The following is a 21146-nucleotide window of genomic DNA, read 5'->3' as shown; positions in this document are numbered from 1 at the left end:
CTGATTTAGTACACATTGTTTTTCTAGACGCAAATATTTAAAATTAATTAGGAATCTCTGCGTAATAGAAATTAAGGAATGGTTTTTCTCTTGGGTAAACTATACGATATAATGACGTTATTTAGCGGCATATTCGTACTCCATTCCTTACATTGTAAGGACTAAAGGTAGTTTTGTTCAACAACCTATTAAGGAATACCCTCGACCTATTAACCACCATAGTTTCAGTTATAATAAAGGTAGTATAAATAACTAATAAATATAATTAATTACACAAAAGCCCGTGCTGGATGAAGAAAAGGGCGAGACAACCTAACGAATATGATTTTTTTTTTTTATTATTAATAAGAAGCTAGTTACCTGTCCATTTTAAAGTATATTAGTATTTATAAAATATTATACTCACCATACTAAAAATTAACTTAGTTTTAGTATTATAATATGCATAATTATTATTCGTAACATCTATAGATACTCAATATTACTCACCTTTATTTTTTCTTAGTGTTATCATCGTGTTTATGATAGTTGGGTGTCTCAATTTTATTACAAATATTTTATAAGTTATGATTTATTCATATGTTTTAAATGAAATATAAACTGTACAATAAGAAATTAAACTATTACTTTAATCATGTACTTAATTCTTAGTTTCGTGATAATTGCATTTATATTACCATAATATTATGCACTAAGATTATTTTAATAATATTATAACGGACTCAAAGTATTGTAGGTTTATACTACTTATATTACTTTAAAAAAAAATAAATATTTTCTTGGATGTATTTTCAATAGGCTATCTAAGATTACCGTTTAAGTATAAGTTATGGTCGTAATGTAGGTTACTATAAGTACATAATATTTTGAGTTTAATTGATTTAGATAAATATACAATAGGGATGGCAATTTTAGTTTTTAAATAACGATCTAAATAAAATTACTTTATTTTTGTGTGATATTAATATATAATTTTCAAAACAATTATAAAATGGAAATAGTATACATATATATATATATACTATATATATTCCTTTAATGTTAAGCTTTTTACCGGATAATACATCAAAGACACGTAAAGTCGCCTCCATGCTGATGGTCTATTCGAATATTCGGTTAATTAACTGATCTTCCATAGCTCTTGACAAGCCTTCAGGGCTTATACAAAGTATATGGATGTAGCTGTAAGTCAACAAAACCCGGAAGTTTTACTTGTGTCTAAAATTTTTACTGGAAATATTATTAAATTTACTTATTTAAACTACAGATTCATCAAAATCTGTTACCATGTATTTTTTATAACTTAATGAATTGTGTGACTGTTATATTATTAAATCACATAAACTATTATAGAATATAAATACCTAGTTTAATATTATAAATTCTCGGTAATTAAAAAACAAAATTAAAATAAAAGTGTCAGTAATTAATATTTTAAGTGGTTTTTAAAAAAGTATCAATGGAGATATCAATTGGTATAATAAGTATTACGTATTTTTTCATTTCTTTTTTTATCAAGGATCATTGATTGATAAATGAAATCTGGCGTATTGTTACTAATGGACATTAATCTGTATAGGGATAAAAAATGATACTCTAAAACTGTAATATTACCATCACTGGTATTAACGTAACAGATTTAAATCATCATTTGTGCTTTTATTTCTTTTAACTGTAGTAAATTACTAATACAACTTTGGTATAATTACTATAAATTGATTAAAAAAATCTCACAAAACAAAAAAATTTGATAAACCACTTAACAGTATGGACAATTTTTGAAAATTCTATTTGTATTATTTAACGTATAATTTCAAAATAAATTTATAATTTTATTATTTATAAATTAGTAGACAATAATATTGTTATTTTCCTTCATGTACAGTCGTATTTAAGTGTTTTTGTTTTTATTCTTAAATATATTTTATAATTTTAATTCTGATATTAAAATATCTAGGAGCTCTACTTCTGACCTTTCAAGGACTCCGAGAAATAAACATTTACATGGTATGAGTTTCAGTGATACCTAACATTTCCTAACTACGTTATACATCCTATATAAATACTTTTGTTGCTTGTAAGTGTTTCTTCAGTTCCTTTTTCAAGTTCAATTTGTATGTTCCGTTGTCTTAGCAACAATGTAAAATCAACATAACATCACAATATAAATGTGACAAGAATTATTTTATTGAATTGAGAGATATTATTTAATAAAATATCATAAATATATGTAGTTTAGTAGGTACTCAACCATTCTAAATAATAATAAAAAAAATTGTTATTTTTAAAATATTATTACAGATAATTACAATTCATATATTTTTGTTTTCCTTACAAAAAAATATTTTTTAGTTGTAACTGTAAATGTAGAAAAATTAATAACCAAATAATAATTTTATTATTTATTATAGCCAATATGAGCTAAAAGGGATAAAATATAAATCAATCTAGCAGATTTATCAAAAGTTTATTAAAAGAGTCTGACAACGATGAAAGTTATTACGATCTTATAATCTCGTAGGAATATCAAAGTTTATAATCATATTTTAATAGTTGTATGTAATACTGAAGTAAGTTAGATGAAAATTATGTGTTGCAAAAGTTGTATAAGTACACACCAACACTATATATTATAATCAGCTACTACATCAAAAGTACCTAAACCTTTAGATTCTATTATTATTATTTTTATAATATTACTATTCTTTTCTCAACATTGTAATATAATTTATAAGCAATGTGTGGAATGAATTGAATATGAAATAATTGTGTGATAGTAAACCTCTGCTATATAGTAAGCTTAAGCATATATATCGTCGTCGAGTAAATCATTTTGATGGGTGTACCTATTCATAAATCATTTCATACTCAAAATTATTTAAGCGAATATTGCGCATCAGATTCTTCTTTTAAAAATATCTTACAATTTGACTATTTTAATATTAATGATAATTTTTTCCACTAGTTATTCGATAAATAAAACGAATTTTTATCAAGAAAATTGAGTAAATTATATTATAATAACTAGATTTCATCCAGCTGATACTGCACCTCTGGCCACCTGTTAGCTCAATCAGCAAATAAATATCTCTGAGTGCAACCCATCTGTGGTGGATTGAGTAATTGCATTAGCAGATGTATTAAGTGTAATTTTTCAGACTAGGTTGATTAATCTACTAACAGTGAATTGAACACAAGGTTTATGTTATTCTGTTTGAGAGCAATATGGTTCGAATGCAAAGTTATTTGTGTGTAAATGTAACGTTTAGGATTTAGGTAAGCAATCTACCTGTATGGATTTCAGACAACACTTCCCAGCTTTTCGTTTTTTTTTTTAATAAAAATGTCTAAAAGTTAATATAGTTAAATATGAGGATCCTAATTAAATACTTTAAGCTATTAATATTCAAAATATTATGCATTTTTAACTTGAAAATGATATTTGTAATAGTAAGTAAGCAATATGCAATAGTTAGGTACCTACTCAATTCCTAACCTCTATTTTTGATCATCTTTATCATTATATTATCATTAGGTACATCATGTTTTTAATATGCATACATAATATTACAACTTAGTTTTTATAAAAAAAAACTATTTGTGTATACATTTCAAATAAGTTTTCAATTTTAAAATACACAATAAAACTTTTTTTATTGCTAATCATTTTATTATTAATTTCATCATAATTATTGTTAGATTATCATACAATTATGTACTAAATAATAATGTTAAATTAATAATTATAATATACCAAGTTTAAATTGTACGTTTATAATGCTATATATTATTATATTATTGAATAATAAATAAAAAAACACGACTGGGTGTAATTAAATAGCCTATCTAAAACTCCGTATAATTCGCATTTTATTATAAAAACATTTACATTTTATTTTTATTTTTACTTTTAATTATCATAAAATACCAAAGAAATTAGCCTATTTAATTGAGTGTTCCTAAGATTGTGTTCTTAAGTATGATCATCTTATTTATATTTTAATACTTTTAAAATAATTTAAAAAATATATATGTTCTTCTATAAATACTAATAACACCATTTGTACAATTATTACATTATTTTAGACGCAAGATTATAAAAACAGGTAGTGAAACGTTTTTTTTTTTGCAATAGAAATAGCCTTATAGTAACATTATAAATAAATAATAACTAAAAAAATTAACTACCTATTTATTTAGACATATTTGTTTTGTATTGCATAGTATGATAGCAAAAATAAAAAACAATCGAAGGGAATACAATAATTAGTGTACACATTTTGTTTTTTCAAATTACAACTAAAATATGAAAAAACCTTACGGGCACAAAGTTTTTTGGTTGTATTTTTAAGACATACCTATTACTTTAATTCTACTTTTTAATGTTTTTGATAGATTTTTATATTGTAAAAAAAATACTGACAAACGTCGAAAATGTTTCAGTAAATACAAGTAAAAGTGGTTTGTAAAAAATTTCGGAAATGTGGTTTTTAATAAGTTGCAATTGAGTTTTTTCATAAGGCTGTAGATAATGTATTTTTCATTTTGTGTAAATTTCAAATATCTAACATTTCTTAGTAAAATATATGATTATATTGTTTCAACTTTCGAGTAATTTCGTTAAAAATAAGTAATAACATAAGGAGTTTCAATATAATATAATGATACAGTAGATATTTCTTTAAGTAGATTACTGCAGCTTCAAAACTATAATCATATATTATAATTTAATAAATTTATGAGTATAAAATAAGACTCCTGGTTTTAATAATTATTTTATATCCCATAAAATATTTATTAATTATTCGGGTGATTTTCAAAATTAATAGACTTTAAGTTTTAATTAGAAATTAATTAAAATAAATCATAATTTATTAAGTAACACAAAACATTTTAAAAACTATATCATATAATAATACATATTCTCTACAATAGATAAATTGGTATTAATTTTTAGAAAGAGATATTATAATATTTAATTTTTTTTTAAAACACTGGGTTGTATAAATTTGTAAATAACAATATTTAAATTATTAAAAATATTATTGAATACCTTATTATTGTATAAATTTTTTGCATCAGATAAAAAAATAAAATCTTATATTTCTATAAAGGTAATCAATACAACCACGTAATCTAATAAATCTATGTATATATGCATTAGAAGATCGACTATTATACTAAAAATAATTTTGATAATAATATTATTAGTATATTATCCATGGTATTAATGTTTAATCTTAAAAGATTAAAATAAAATTTAATTATCTAATCTTGAAAATATTTTAAATAAGGACTTAATATATATATTGAATATTTTTCTTTATAATGGTTTTCCTTAATTTTTTTTATGAAGGATTATTCATCTAATTTTTTAAAAAATTATTGCTTTACATCGGTATTTACCACTTATCAATACTAAATGTATTTTATAATAATTAAAATTAAAAAAACTATATTTTTAGGACAATATTATAAGATTCATAATTAACTAAATAAAAAATATTTTCTATAAATTAGAACCATTATATTTAATATTTTAAAACATACGATTTAAATTATATTTTGTTATACAATATGTCCTAATAAATATTGAAAAATAAATCTTAGAATTTATATGCCTATATAAAAATGCATAACAAAATATGAATTACAAAATTATGTGAGTTCGGATAAAGGATAATTTTTGCTTCAAAAATACATCATAATATATTTAATAACATCAGGTTTATAAATGGTTGTATTATTGAAATTTAAAAATTGATATACATTAAATTATGCAATAAGTCAACAATATCAATAAATCAAATAGGGTAAAAATTAGATTTTTTTGTAAGCAAAGTATAAAACTGAAGTATCTATAAAGAGTTTATTATTTCTTTAATATTTACATATTTTTAAATATGATTCAACTTCAAAATTTATCTCCTAAGAAATAGATTTGAATAAGATTTTAAGTACTTATTATTTTTACCTTCAATATAACCTTAACAATATCACATAAAATCAAATCTTTTATATGGTTTTTATATGAACATTTTTAAAAATCAAGGATATAAGATTTTTATAATTACATTTTAATGAAGTAACATATACAATATATTTTTTAACGTATTATAATATATAAAATATAAGATGATCCATATCAAGTAAATTTACTCCTGTTTTTCCTAAATATACTGAATTAAACAGATCTTGCAGATATTCAAAATCTGATTGTTGGTATTTTTAAATATATATAATGAATATATTTAAACTTGAGATTTTTTTGTATTACTTAAGGTGTACATTTTGATAATACAAACTTCGATTTTTAAAATTATAACGTCCTTTTTATTAGTCTAAAATTTATACTTACATTAGTAAGTGGATCATTTATCTAAAAATGTTTACTTATCAAAATACAAATTCGAACGAGAAGTCTTAAATTTTTTTTCCTTTGTGATGCGTGATATAGGCTAAAATATAGGCTATGTGGATTTTAAAATATTAGTCTATCTACATTAGCTATTTATTAAAATGGTTCAAAACTAAAATATACTTCCAATATCATATTTATTTTATTTTTTTATAAAATCATTTTTAAGGACTAAGATTAACTTTAATATAAACATTTTGATAACTGAAAAACTACTCGTTTGAATTGTTAATTATGTACTAAATAATTTACAGTAAAGCAAGGGTTTCTCGTTTTAAAAACAGAACAAGGTAATATAACCACAGAACACTCCTTAAGTAATACATTCAAATCTCAATCAATTTAAAATATATAGTTTTTAAATATATCATTTGAAATTTTAAGTTTTATACATTTTTATTTTCAATAAATTAATTATTAAAATTAAAATTAATATGAGCATGATAACTGAATCATCCTGTATATAATATATTAATATGTTAAATTATTAAATTGGCTTTTAAATTAAGTACTAATAAATATTATTTGTTAATGATAATATTTGGTTTTTTTTTTTAAATTTATGTTCAATTATACAATTTATTAATCTTTGTTGTTTTGTTGAAAATATTAACTGAAGAAATTTGAAATTACATATTATATTATTATATTTTATTCAAACTAAGATATTTAAAAAAATATTTAAACTTATTTCAAGAATACATTCACACATTTCTTTGGTAGGTAACTTATTGTAATTAATATCTTTATACGCAATGTGATTGTTATAAATTACTACAATCTAATGTTTTAATAAAATACTAAAAATAAGATAAATATAACACTTGAACTATATATATATCCAAATAAATGCTAATCCAGCCGTTTTTCTCTCAAAATCATATATTAATTTTGATGCTCAGTAATATTTATAATTTAATTCAAGTTGAACACAGATATTATACGTAGGTATCTAACTTAAATATTCAATGATGAAGTTATTACGAATTCAATAATTATACAGCAGAGTGAGTTCCTGATTTTTTCTATTAATGTGAAACAAAATACAGCTAAAGAATTTTGTGTTTATATATATACAATATACATTATACATATTAAAGTTAAAACCATTTGATAAACATTAAAAGTTTTAATTTTAACGGTGACCTCAAATACCTTTTGTATAGTTTTTATGGCGTTTAATGATTCAGTGCACTACTGGGACTAAAACGATTTTAACGGAGTGTTAAACTTTACCTTATCTATCACAGTTTAATTTGCGATGTTAAATTTCATTACTTTTAATCAATAAATAATTATAATTAATACGGTAGAAATATACTGAAATAAACTAAATAGATATTGTTCATAGTATTATTATACTGCTTAATTCCAAAGAAATGTAATTCGAATAAAATATTTAAAATTAAAACAAACGTTGAGAGACCGCGTTTTTTAAATCCGATTTTTTTGAATAATATACATATTTTAATATAATAAACATTTTTTCTAAAATGTACCTAAATATTAAACTATGTAATTAATAAGTACCAAACCAGTTTACAATAATATATTTTTAACTTGACTTTAATTGTAGAACCATTAAAATAAAGAAAGTGGCGTATATAACAACAAACTTTTTTATTATAACCATTAACTTTAGAGTACTTAATAATAAATATTAAATACAAATAGCGGTTTTATTTATTTGTTATTTTTAAATTATCATAAGTAGTTTAATTTTATTTTTGGGAGCTCAATATTTAATTTTTAAACTCAAAAACTTATGAATGAAATAATATGAAAACATTTAAATTATCGCTCTATAAATAAATAATTCCATTCCGGACAAGATCGGAGTCACCGTATTTTCAGTAAGTATGTGCTTATGGAATTATTATGTTCATAAAAAGCACTCAATGTAAGTACTTATTTAATTAATTTTATCTAAAATATAAAGTATATTATTATTTTATTTTGCGTACTTAAATATTTTATGAACAGACAGAAGTTATTTGCTGCTTTAAAGTTTGATCTTATTGATATGATATGTGATGCATACCTATAGAATCGAAACAAAAACAACTTATTTGGTTTTTATATATAAAATATGTATTAGTTGATTTTTGTTATATGTAAAATTAGAACTACAGTAATTATAAATAATTTTTATTTGTTTTTTTTTACTATACAAATGTAGTCATTAAAAATTTTGCAATTTATGTAAAATGTTAATGTGAAGATATGAATATATGATTATACATTTAATTCATAAAAATTAAACAACATGTAATATAATTATATATTTTATAAATGAACTGCATTATTTTTGTTATGCATTTCTAATAATATTATTTTATAAAATATTAAGACAGTAGTTTATTTTAATTTCAATGAATATTTTACAGTATTTTATTAATATTTTAGGGTTAACTTATATTTTCACTATAAATAATTTTAAAAATATCGTATTACCCTAATGTCTATACTATTTATGAGTTATCAGTATAAAAAAATTAAATATCGCTAATGCTTAATAATTCTCATAATTTCATTAAAAATTAAAACATCGTAAAAATTCAACGAGAAAACATAGATCATTTTTGTACTTAAAAGTTTGATAATAAGTCAATTAAATTTAATATCAAAACGAACAGTATACTATTGAAACTGATCAACGAAAATGTACTATATCGTACGGATGCAAGACGGAGAAAATATAACGAGCACGATGTTGAATTATTAAGTATTTAGGCGGTATTTTTACAAAGTTTTGATAATAAGTACCTATTTCTTAGAATGGTTATATCTTAATTTCTTTTTATATTTCTAATTGTTCCAATAAAAATAGCTTAACAATAATCCATAATCAAAAAACGTTTGTTCAGTAATTGAATTTAAAAATAAAATTCACTTTATGGTTTATTTTAATACTTGTTAATATACAATGTTTTTTTTTTTTTTTTAGAACATATAAATACAGATTTTCGACATCGTTGCTTTTTGAACATAAATATAATTGACTATGACAAAACATGGTGTATCAAGAGAAGCTCTAATACTCTTTAACTCTTTAACGATTGTCCTTGGGATTTATTAATAATACATGCAAAGATAAGTTTCACTGAAAATTATCGTCTTTCAAAGCGTATCACTTGGTTAAAGTGGTATTTGTGGAATATACACATTTTCATCCTTTCCACATTTAGTTAATATTGTAGCATCTATTATATAATTATTCAAAGATTTCCACTCAATCGAGTCGTATTACATAATTTAGGTGGATATAAATTTTCGTAATAGCATTGCAACTGCCAAACTACATAGTTCAACGTTATATATTCTTTAATTATTTTCGAAATAAGTAGACAAGAAGTGAAAATTAACTTATTATCAGCATTTATTTTTCTATATTCACCATTAATTTTGGTGTTAATAACAGTTTGAAAACCTCCGATTATTATATATATATTTTTCTACATAAAGAATATTTAGTTTAATCCTATCTAGTGACATCAAACATTCTAGGATGATTACAAAATAACACGATGAATAACTAAAAGTTAATCACGAGAATATGAATTTGCAATATGACTATTTCTTATATAACTATTTCACGGGGAATCATGGACAGTTGACTAGCGGTTGCTCATTGAAATATGCTTGAATCGATCATAGGAGTGTATTTTTAAAATTCATTTAATTGGTATTTGTGGAAAGTAAGTCAAAAGCAAAAAACTCTCAGTTATTTTAAAAATAATCTGGAAAAATTAAAACAAATTAATGAAAAACGTTAATTATTAAATTAAAAAACCAGTTTCTGATAAAATCGACTTAGTTTTAATTTCCCAACTCAATAATAATTGAATTTTTATTGCTTTCGAGTTGTTAAAAGTACAATATCTTATTGCTCATAAACGATTAAATCATTTATTCACATCACAATTCAATTATTGTACCAAAATTCTATATCTTATAATGTAATTTCACTACCTTCTACCAATGGATGGTTTCTTCAACTTAAACCTCATCCATAGGTTAGGTTAGGTTATTGTAAAAAAATATAAATATTAACAGATTGTGTAACTTTATATAATACAAAAAAATCCATATATTTTAATAATATTAAATAATTTTAGACATTGACGATATTACAGACTAATGATGTTATTTTCCACTTAGACCGTAACATAATATGTAATACGATATTATGGTCGTTATACAATTACTGAATTAAGTAATAGGTACTAATCAATATTTAAAATTTGTTGAATTAAATGAGTTTGATATAATAATTAAGTAATAATTATTTAGTTATTTATAGGTCTACAAACTTTATTCGGTATTAAATATATTCAAATTAAACATATAAACTATAAAAAAAAAAAAATATATGAATAAAAAAGTAATCTTCTTTTTTAGTTCATGACGGCATAAAATGATAATTTATATATGAAGCACAATATACTGAAATTGTAGTGAATACAGTTTAGTGATTGAATGAGATACATGTAAAAACATTTTACAGTATTTTTACATTTTAGTAACATTTACTATTGTTCCAAAATACTTAGTTAAAAATGACTGAATATACTTAATATTGTCCAATATCCTATTGGAAATTCCATGTGGAGTACCTATATCGCACAAAAAGTCATAAAATATTTGTAACTGTGTTTAAAGAATTGTTTGATTGATAATGGACTAAACACAAATTTTGAAAATAGATAATTTAATTTGGTAAACGAACTTTGAATTGATTTTAGAGTGTAATTTAGCGTTATGTTTAGGTTGAATGATTACAATGTACAGAAATGTTATTTAGAGATATGAATCAACGACTGTAAAGAAAGCCACAAGACTAGAGTAACAGTCAGTTCGAAAAAAAAATCGTAATATAGACTAAGGATACGATGGTTTTATTGGATATGTAAGGATTTAAGAATGCTGAGAATTAAAGATTAAAGAGAAACTGTTTAATATAAGAAAAGACAGAATGTGTATCATTGGTATACTCATAGTCATAATATATTTAGTAAATACAACATAGGTGTACAAGTTGTATTAAATAAGATATTATATTTAATTATTTATACGATAAAAAATGATATAAATCTATCATAAATTGAAAGCAAAGTCAAGATTAGATTATTTTAGGTACTACATTAAATTGTGTAAATGTTTTTACTTTATTTTTTAGTATATAAAATTTAAAAATTACATTATTTTTAAATCATTTAAATATAATTTGAATACGATGTTTTAAAAATAAACTATCATTGCAAAAAATACTTTTACACAAACATATTTTATTGTATGTTATTTTATAAATAGAAATTAAAACAATAATTCCTTGCTTTTTAAAAGAAAAAGGTAATCGAATAATAAAGTAATATGGCATATGAAATTTAGTTCAACGTTTGTTTTAATATATTACAAGTACGACGGAATAAGAAAAAAAAGATTAAAGAGAATTGGATATCGAATAATTCAGATAAAAAGGTCTGTACATAATATACATTTTTCACGATATGAAGGACAGAAAAAGATAAGAAAGAATGCATAAAAAGCTTTAACTTCAAGATAGTAAAAAAAATGTCGATTTCCTACATCAAGTATTGAAGGTTTCAGAAGAATTGAGGTTCAGTAAAATAAATTAAATTAATGACTAATAAATATATTTTATTTAAAGTACCTAACTATATTTGCACAAAATTAAAACACAATTAAATTACATTTTCCCGCGATACTAAGTATTTTAATTTAAGAAAAAAATTACTCGAATAGGTAAATATTTATGTTGATATCTAAGGTACAGAAAAAAATGATAAAATAAATCGATCAAATAATATATAGAAGATTAAAATGTAAAATATTTTGACTGTATAAAATAATATTGAAATTCCGTTAGAGATAAATTCCTTTTAAATCAACAACGATATTGTATAATATCAAGTATCGAAAAATCAATAACAGTATGCCTATGTTGTCGTTTTGTCAGCGCATCGTAAAGACTGAAGACGTGATTCATCAGTGTTATTACAGTGCTCAGTCATCCACGTAAATCGGAATTTACATACTTATCTGACCAACCACTTGGTCAACGCTATATTGATGTAGTACAAAAGCTATACAAACATACCGTCTTCTTAAGCAATTATTATTCTACCATATATTAAAAATATAACCATAAATTTAAAGCGAAATCCCCAAGAAATGTCATCATTGTTAGGTAATATTTTAAATAACAATATAAATCTGGTATACCATTTATTGTTGTTTAAAATACAGTCATACGAACAATTTGTTTTTTATCACTCGAGTTTTGTAAATAAGTATAATATAACATAAAGTTTTGTTGTTTATTCAATGTATAGTTAAATTTTATTATCACGTAGTAAATACAGCTCGTTTTTAAAATAATAATAACATTGATAACTAAAATTGATATATTTTAATTAAAAAGTTAAATTTATAAACATTAATTTATAATTCAAAGAATAAAATTAATGCAGGGAACTCGCTCTGCTGTATAGCTTATTTGAGCCGATCACAACAGTAGTTGATGTGTTAAAATTTTAATTCAATGGTTAATTCTTAAAATCATTGAATACTAAAAAAAAATTGTGTTGATTAGCCTCTATGACTGTCTAAGGATAATTTTTATTATATAGATATCACTATACTATAATACAATACTACTATAAGTATTTTTTTTATATATAAAACCTATGTTGAATATAATTTCTGGCTAAAAAATAGTCATTTTTAATAGTTGTTAGTTATCATAAATCAATACTGAAATGCTGTAAAATGGTGTAATAAACGCATAGTATCAATAGCTTAAAAATACTCATAATATTTAATATGCTGTATCAAAAATGATAATTAAAAAAAAAAAAATTAATTCAAATTTTCGTATAAATGAACTGATGAAAGCCAAACATATTTTGAAAATTATATAATTTCTATAAAATACTAGGTATTATAAATACTTTTTGGAAATTTTTAGTCTCTTTGGTTGTTTATATTTTAATTTACGCCAAAGTCAAATCTATTTTGTCTAAAAATGATGTATTTAACAAAAATATACCAATTTTTCTTTTCTTTTTTTTTTAATTTTTATCTAATATTTTGAAAAATCCTGGAAATATTCTTTTATAATTAACATTCCAACATCCCAAAATACTTACTATAAATAGATACCTACTATATTCTACCAGAGAGCATTCATAGTTTTAATGGTTTTGATTTTATCACTGCCCCAAAAAGTGATGTACTGATAATGAATAAACAAAAAGCACACTGCATTGCGTAAAATCAATATATTCATTGCTCCGCTGAGCATTCAAGAATGTGTAAATATTCTGTTAAAACATTGGAAATTCAAAGTAATTTACATGGTAATTATATGACAGACGTATACTATAAACTATGTGGGCGGAATTCACCATTACCTAATTGTTGTTTTTGAACTTATATATATGTGATATTTCTAAATAAAATTATGGTTACTAAATCAAGACTCTGGTACTACTGCTATCTATATAATTTTATTGACGTGCTAACATATAATAATGATGTTTGAACCTTTCCACTAGGTACCTATATAATAATGCATATTGTTATGTAAGTACAAAGTTTTTATTCATATCAAAATAATTCTATCATAAGTATTTTCTTGTATTAAAATTGGAAGTATTAAATATACATACATATAACATTTATAAATTTCTATTATAGCTGTATTACTCATAATCTTCTTGAGAGGGGATAATTTTTTGAATTCTTTTAAACAATTTTCATTTTAAACGTCGCAATAAAAACCAAACGGATCATACGGGTGCATTCCTATTTTACCACTTATAGTTTTCTGGATGCAGTTAGGTCGGTCGTTTATGACGTAGTTAGGAATGTCTTTCAAAAATTATTTATAATATTATTATACAAAAACTAAGTAATATAAATCGAATCAATATAGTTTCAAAGTCATCACAATCAATATTTTTAATTTCGATCTTATATAGATATTAAGATAGATCGATCCATTATTTGGTATTATTTAATGAGATTAATGTTTGAATAAAATATTCTAAATTTGGTAAATCAATAATATAAAACAAACTGTTTAATGACCAATATCATAATATGATAGCACTATAAGAAATGATTTGAATTAAAAAAGTTATTGCATTTTATCTTATGAATACAAATATTAGTGAAATATTCTAATTCAAAATACGATATTACCATAAACTGTATTTTTAACTCATAATGATATTCATATAAAAGTTATTTTAATCATAAAAAAGGTCGAATACAATTTAAATAACAAACAAATCTATCTGAGAAACACAAAGTATATACCTAATAAAACTTTTTAAAAATTCGATCTTATTATTCGTTTTTAAAATAATAAAACTAATTTTGTTTACAAAATTCACAGATATTACTAATAATAATAATATTTTCTTACAAATTATAACATAAATAGATAATAAAGTTCCAAAAATTAAATTATCAATTAATAAAAATACAAAACCAATTTAATTTTTTAAGTACATTAATTTATATTTAATACCTATTTAGGCATATTGAGTAATTGTTCGTTTACAGTGCGATTCTTTTATCGAACAACACTTTTTACTTTGAAATCTACTAATATTACTGAAAATGTTTCTTTTACATAATTTTCAAAAACGTTAGTAGATTTTAAAATATGTCGTTTGATAAAATATTCAGCCACCAGAACTTGGAAAATATATCACAAACTATTTCAAAAATGGCTTGACTAGATTTTATAGACCGTGTGTCCGTGTACGATGAATAACATCGTCTACTTGTTCAGTCACATTTCATATTTTTATCTCTTGTTATAAACGAAATACATTTAGTAATTTATCTATTTAGTGGTTTAAACCATATATTTTGATACTTGGTTTTACTAAGGACTTAAAAATATTTCGTCTTGCAGAGTTTTGGATTAATGCAATATAATATATACATTAAAAAAAAAAAAAAAACTCAGACAAGTAGATACCGATCTATTGTATACTATAATATATCAATAGTACCACGTTAATGAGAAGGTCAGTGTAACGGATTTGTTAAATTTGAATTCCATGATAAATCATTGTATACGATTAAATATAATCCTCAGCAAAGATGGACTGATATACTACGAAGTACGAGTATATTATGTCTACAAAATAATTTCCTAAAAGAATATTACCATAAATTTTTAAGGTTATCATATTTCAGTCTGATTAAATTAAATAGAAACATTAACTCAAATAATTGTTTTATTTATTATTACATAATGATAACGATGAAAAAAATTGTGACTGCAAGTAAAACTTAAAAGAAATCTTATGTTCAATTTTTAAGTTTATTGTATTAAAAAAAAAAAAAAAAAACAGTTATTTTCACCATAATTCTAATAAAAATCCAAAGTTGTAGTAGTAAATTGTAAATTTTTATAAAAAAGAATCAAAATATATATATAAATTTATAATTACATACTCAAACAAATGTTATTGTATATTTAAAATCCCCTTAATCATTCGGTTTTGAGTTGTAATAATAATAATAATTATATATTATTATTACGAAAATAAAATCGATGTAGTTGATAACTACAACTTACATACGTACAACTTTTGGAATATTTTGGATTTTCAGATTTTTATAATTAATTTTTTTTTTTTAAAAGTACCAGACAATTTTTATTTTGAATTAAAAAAAAAAAAAATATTTGTTATTATAATATTGTGTATTTTTGTGTATTTCTGAAAAAAGAAAGATATGTGAAGTTTTGTGTAGGTAAATAATTTTATATTTTTATTCTTTTTTTATGAAATTCAACGATACTTGTTTATTCTAAGAGTAAATTATATTTAATTTATTCTACTATATCCTCAGAAAGCTACTATAAACAAACTTATGTTAATTATTTTGAGAATTCTTCCGATATTAGAAACCCTTATTAACAGAAATGTTTATAGTTCCCACCAAATGAGAAAATATGTCGAATTCATTTCGTTAGACTTAATAAATTATACGAAACCATAATTTTAATAACCTAATAATATTTAAAATAAATAATATCCAAACATAGTGTTTAATAAATTAAGAACAATAATTGATCACTTATTTTATATATGAATTTACTATTTATGGATAGTTGAAATTATTCTAAAAATTCTTATATTATTCTTACTCTTTTGAACCCACAATCTTAGATTTTTTTTTTAATTATTCATAGTTTTGTTAATATTTAAATAATTGTACATTAAACGATTTTTTTCCATTTTTCTAAACAAACGTGTAAAATTTATTTTCTTACCTACGATAAAATTCTGCAATATCAAAATAATATGAATTAGATATTATATTATTGCTACAAATATACAGATTATCTACAGATGATCTGTTGTTGAACAGATACACAATATTATAATATTTACTATGTATCACAGATAATGAAATGTATAAATTATTTTTCTTACATTTTGTTGCTGATAGCATAGAAATAAAGAAACGTTTCACGGAGTTAGGTAGCCGTATTGATTTATTATATATTTTTGAGTTCTTGACATTTGCGGTAAAATATGATTTCCTATGTGCGTTAATCTAGTCAAATGTTACAGTTGTCACAGTCGACTGTAAAATGCTGGATAAAACATTCACGTCCTTCATTGGCGACCACGAAATCACCCCGACCGTGGCGGAACGCGGTCGCATGTGCCGACGAAGGGTGGCAATACGATCCGCCAGTAGTTGGTGTTGCCATCATAATCAGTCGTTGTTCGGACTCCGTTACGGTTACTTGGACTTCGATACGGTCGCGAATGAATTCTTCGAGTGAGTTGCATATTTACGTGTGTACAATTCGTAAAATGTATTGGTTTAATTTTTAAATACATTTTTGTAAATACAATAATTTAGTAACGTGTTATTTAAGTGTAATAATTTGGATTATCGTCGAATTTTTGTTGCAATAAAATCACGGGTATGTAAACTCGATAGTATGCTTTAAGATATTATGTATAGCAATTACAGTTAAAAGTCGTTTGCTGGAAACAAAACACAATTTTAAATATTAATATTAAATTACTTAAAAATAATAACAATGTTATTATTTTAAATTCGAAGGTAGAAAATTGTATATTATAGATCTTGTTGTTGTTATGTGTTCAAATTAACATTGAAAAGATAGAAATATAGTGTTTCAATAACTATTTCTATAACAAATGAAACACAAACTATAATAGTTTAAAAGTATAATTTTCTTTAATAAGTTAAACTTTAACCGACCTTGTTGTACGTTTTGTTTGAATATTGAATAATAATACTGAATTGCAATGTATATTTAAATTATTTTATGTCACGAGATATCTAAGAATAAAGTCAGAACTCAGTACTATTAAATATTTTACTTTAATATAAAATAACTAGAATTTTATTATTACTCGGATTTTATGTAGTATTATACATTCAGTATTTCCTCTGTAATTTTCTATTAATTTGTGTACCAAAATATTATAATGTTGTTTTTAAATGATTAGTTGGAAGTTCTGGACAAATATTGAACTATTAGAAAACTATTTAATATAAATCATAAAGATACCAATAAACTTCATCAATCATTTTATTTATTTATTTGTTTCGTGAAATAATTGTGCTATATATAATATAGTTGTAAAACTATTGAAATAAAAAAATATTTAAATCAGTTTATTATTTTTATAGTAAATTATAGTAGGTAAATTTACCTAACTTTCAAACAATATAAAACAAATGGCAATTTAAACATATTAAAGATGTTATTTACTCGTTTACCAAATAATTTTAATTATATAAGCACTTTTGGAACTACTTATTGTGTTATTTTTTTTGATTAACACTTATATACATTCTTAAGAAAATGTCTTAAAATTAATCTTAACCGTAAAATGTAACATTAAATTAATATTTTATTTCAAAGAAGTAGATACCTAGTTAGTTTATTTAAAAAAAAGTTAATTGTTTTATCTTTAATTGTAAATATACTTGAAATATATTGTATTTATTAAGAATATAATACAGGTTTAAATAAAATACGTTCAAACAAAACTCAATCTAATTAAAATGATTATTTATATTGTTTTATATAATTGGTATTAAATATAATGTCCAAACGACATATTTGATATTCTTACTATCGTGAATCGATATTTAGTTTAATGTTAATATTTAACTAACAAGATTTTGTATAATGTCTTAAAGAAAGGAAGAAAATAGTTATTATTATTATTATTTAATAATTATTAAATTTAACTTTCTTTCAGTAAATACATTTTATTTAAAAGCAATACAGATATTTTGTTTTTTCACTTAAAATCATAATGATGATTTATGTTTATATTTCTATGTATGGATAACGAATGATTAGATTTTGTTTGATTTTTTATAATCCATGATTGAAGTTGATCATTAATATAATATTATTAAAAGAAAAAAAAAGAAATGAATTAATAATAATCAGTATCTTTGCGTTTTGGTTTTGGTTAATATCTATATTATGTATTTAAGAAACTGAATTATCGAATAGCGTTTTTTAGTCTCTATTATTTATATATAAAACGTGAATAAAAATAGAAAATTAATTTAATCTTAAACGTTAGACTAAGAGACTTTGTACGATTCTTACAAAATGCTATTTTCTTTACTTTATTTGTTAATAAAAATCCATAAACATTTATTTTTATAACAAGCATGTTGATTAGTTTAACAAATGTAAATATATGTATTATGTCATAACTAATTAAATATTTTTTAATGTAATATTTCAATAGCCTTATAGTCTAATACAATCGAATAAATAGTAAACTCAATACAGCAAGTTTTATGTCTTTTTCGATACAAATCCAAGTAGCTTATCAGAAACCAACAATATATCTGAAAACATTTACATACTATTAAGGAGATTCTATGTATCTACTGTATTTTGTTGTACATAAGTTTATATATTTATATTTTTTGTCCACCCTATCAATAAAACTAGTAGTGTGATAAAAAATCTGAAAACATGATACTTGAATTTGTTGTTTTATTATTGATTTTTTGATATCTATCATAACACTTTTTAGTTTTTAATTTAACTTAGTCTTTTAAATTCGATTTTAACTTTTAGTTTTAAATGATAACATTGAAGAGTTTTTAACAGTGGCCAATGATTATATAGAATTTTAAAAAAAAGAAGATAGTAGTAAGCTGGAGCAAACAATCTCAAGTAAACTTCGATGGAAATTTAAATATATGTCCAATGTCCATATTTCTTATCGAATTACAATAGGTATATATAGGTATGTAATATATAAGTACATGTTTTAATGTTTATAATGAAAAATATTATTTCGTTGATCATAGATTGGTCATTAGTGCTATGTTGGTATATTCCAGTATACGTGAGTCTCCCTAATTCTTATATAGTTATACACATTTATATAATTATCACTTGTATGCACACATTTACACAATTCGCACGCACAACCATAAAAATAATTTATTTATATTGAACTTCTTAAAAACGGTCGATAATTGAATTCCCATAATTAAATATTTCTTTATCGTGGAAGAAAATCACTAATCTATTGAACATTGGTTGTAATGGCGTTAGATATTAAATCAGTTCTTAGCAATCTTGTAGATACGAAAAAAGTTTTATAGTATATATATCATATAACTAAGGTTAAATACAAAAACACTTAGGTAATTTGTCTACACATCTCAGACAACAAGTAATAATTATCTTAAAGGGTAGTTAAATTAATCACATGTATGTATTTTACAAATTGCTTGAATGTATAATACAGGTTTATATAATGTATGTTTGAGTTACCTAGAATTGAACAATTAATTTTCAACTATAAAACTAATTTATAATTTTCAAAATTAATTTACTATAGTTGTGTGTTTTTTTTCAGTAGTGCTTGCTTAACAATTATCTACCAACATAATATTATAAAATAATAAAAATATATATTCATAAAATTTAAAAAAAAACAATATCTTATTAGATATTACATATAATTAACTACAATTTTAAATAGCTATAATTCTGTAAATATGAATTAAGGTAATTTGTACAAATGTAAAATAATTTATTATTTATGTTTGTAAGAGTGTGGTAGTATTATAATATTTATTAATATTATTTACCTCTTAAAAGTTTTAATTAAGTTTTTAAAAATCGTTAGTTAATTTCTTTGCAAAATATTATTAGCTAATTATAATAGGTATGAACTAATTTGTCAGTCAAGAAAACTGACAGATATAATTTTAAAAATATGTGAAAATTATACTTTTAACCTTTATAAATAACTATTAATCGTTACATAAATTTAAAAACAAAAATATTTAAACCCATTGCGTGCTTCTATGCTAGATATAATACTTGTATTATAAACATTTTGGTAAATTTATTTTTATACTTAATATATATTTTTTCTTAAAGTGATACAACTACCTTATATTATGTACGATAAAAACCATAAACGTATTTTTATGGTAATTTTTTTTTAACAACGTTACATCTTGTATGATGTTCTGCATTTTTTTTAAATATTCACGATGAGATGATTTCTTTTAAAATATAAAATCTCCATAAAAAATAAAAACAGTTGAAAAACAATACTGTAAATATATTCACTAATAAATTGATGTATTGTATCATAAATTTATTACTTATATAACCATTGATTTCATA

At 22.1% G+C, this 21146-nt stretch overlaps 1 protein-coding gene across 2 annotated transcripts in view; it reads left to right on the top strand.

Annotated features, from left to right (window-relative positions):
- Positions 1-17193: 17193 nt before the first annotated feature.
- The window catches only part of LOC114131060 (uncharacterized), a 154609-nt gene continuing 150656 nt past the window's right edge, over positions 17194-21146 (top strand). For both annotated transcript variants that reach the window (XM_050203222.1, XM_050203220.1), the window contains exon 1: positions 17194-17408. The gene's annotated coding sequence lies outside the window, so the exon portion shown is untranslated. The remainder of the gene's footprint in view (positions 17409-21146) is intronic.

This window comes from Aphis gossypii, chromosome 3 (assembly GCF_020184175.1).
Source record: "Aphis gossypii isolate Hap1 chromosome 3, ASM2018417v2, whole genome shotgun sequence".
In the NCBI taxonomy this organism is placed as follows: Eukaryota; Metazoa; Arthropoda; class Insecta; order Hemiptera; family Aphididae; genus Aphis; species Aphis gossypii.
The sequence above is the reverse complement of the archived record's forward strand: the minus strand, read 5'-3'. Positions and strand labels throughout refer to the sequence as shown.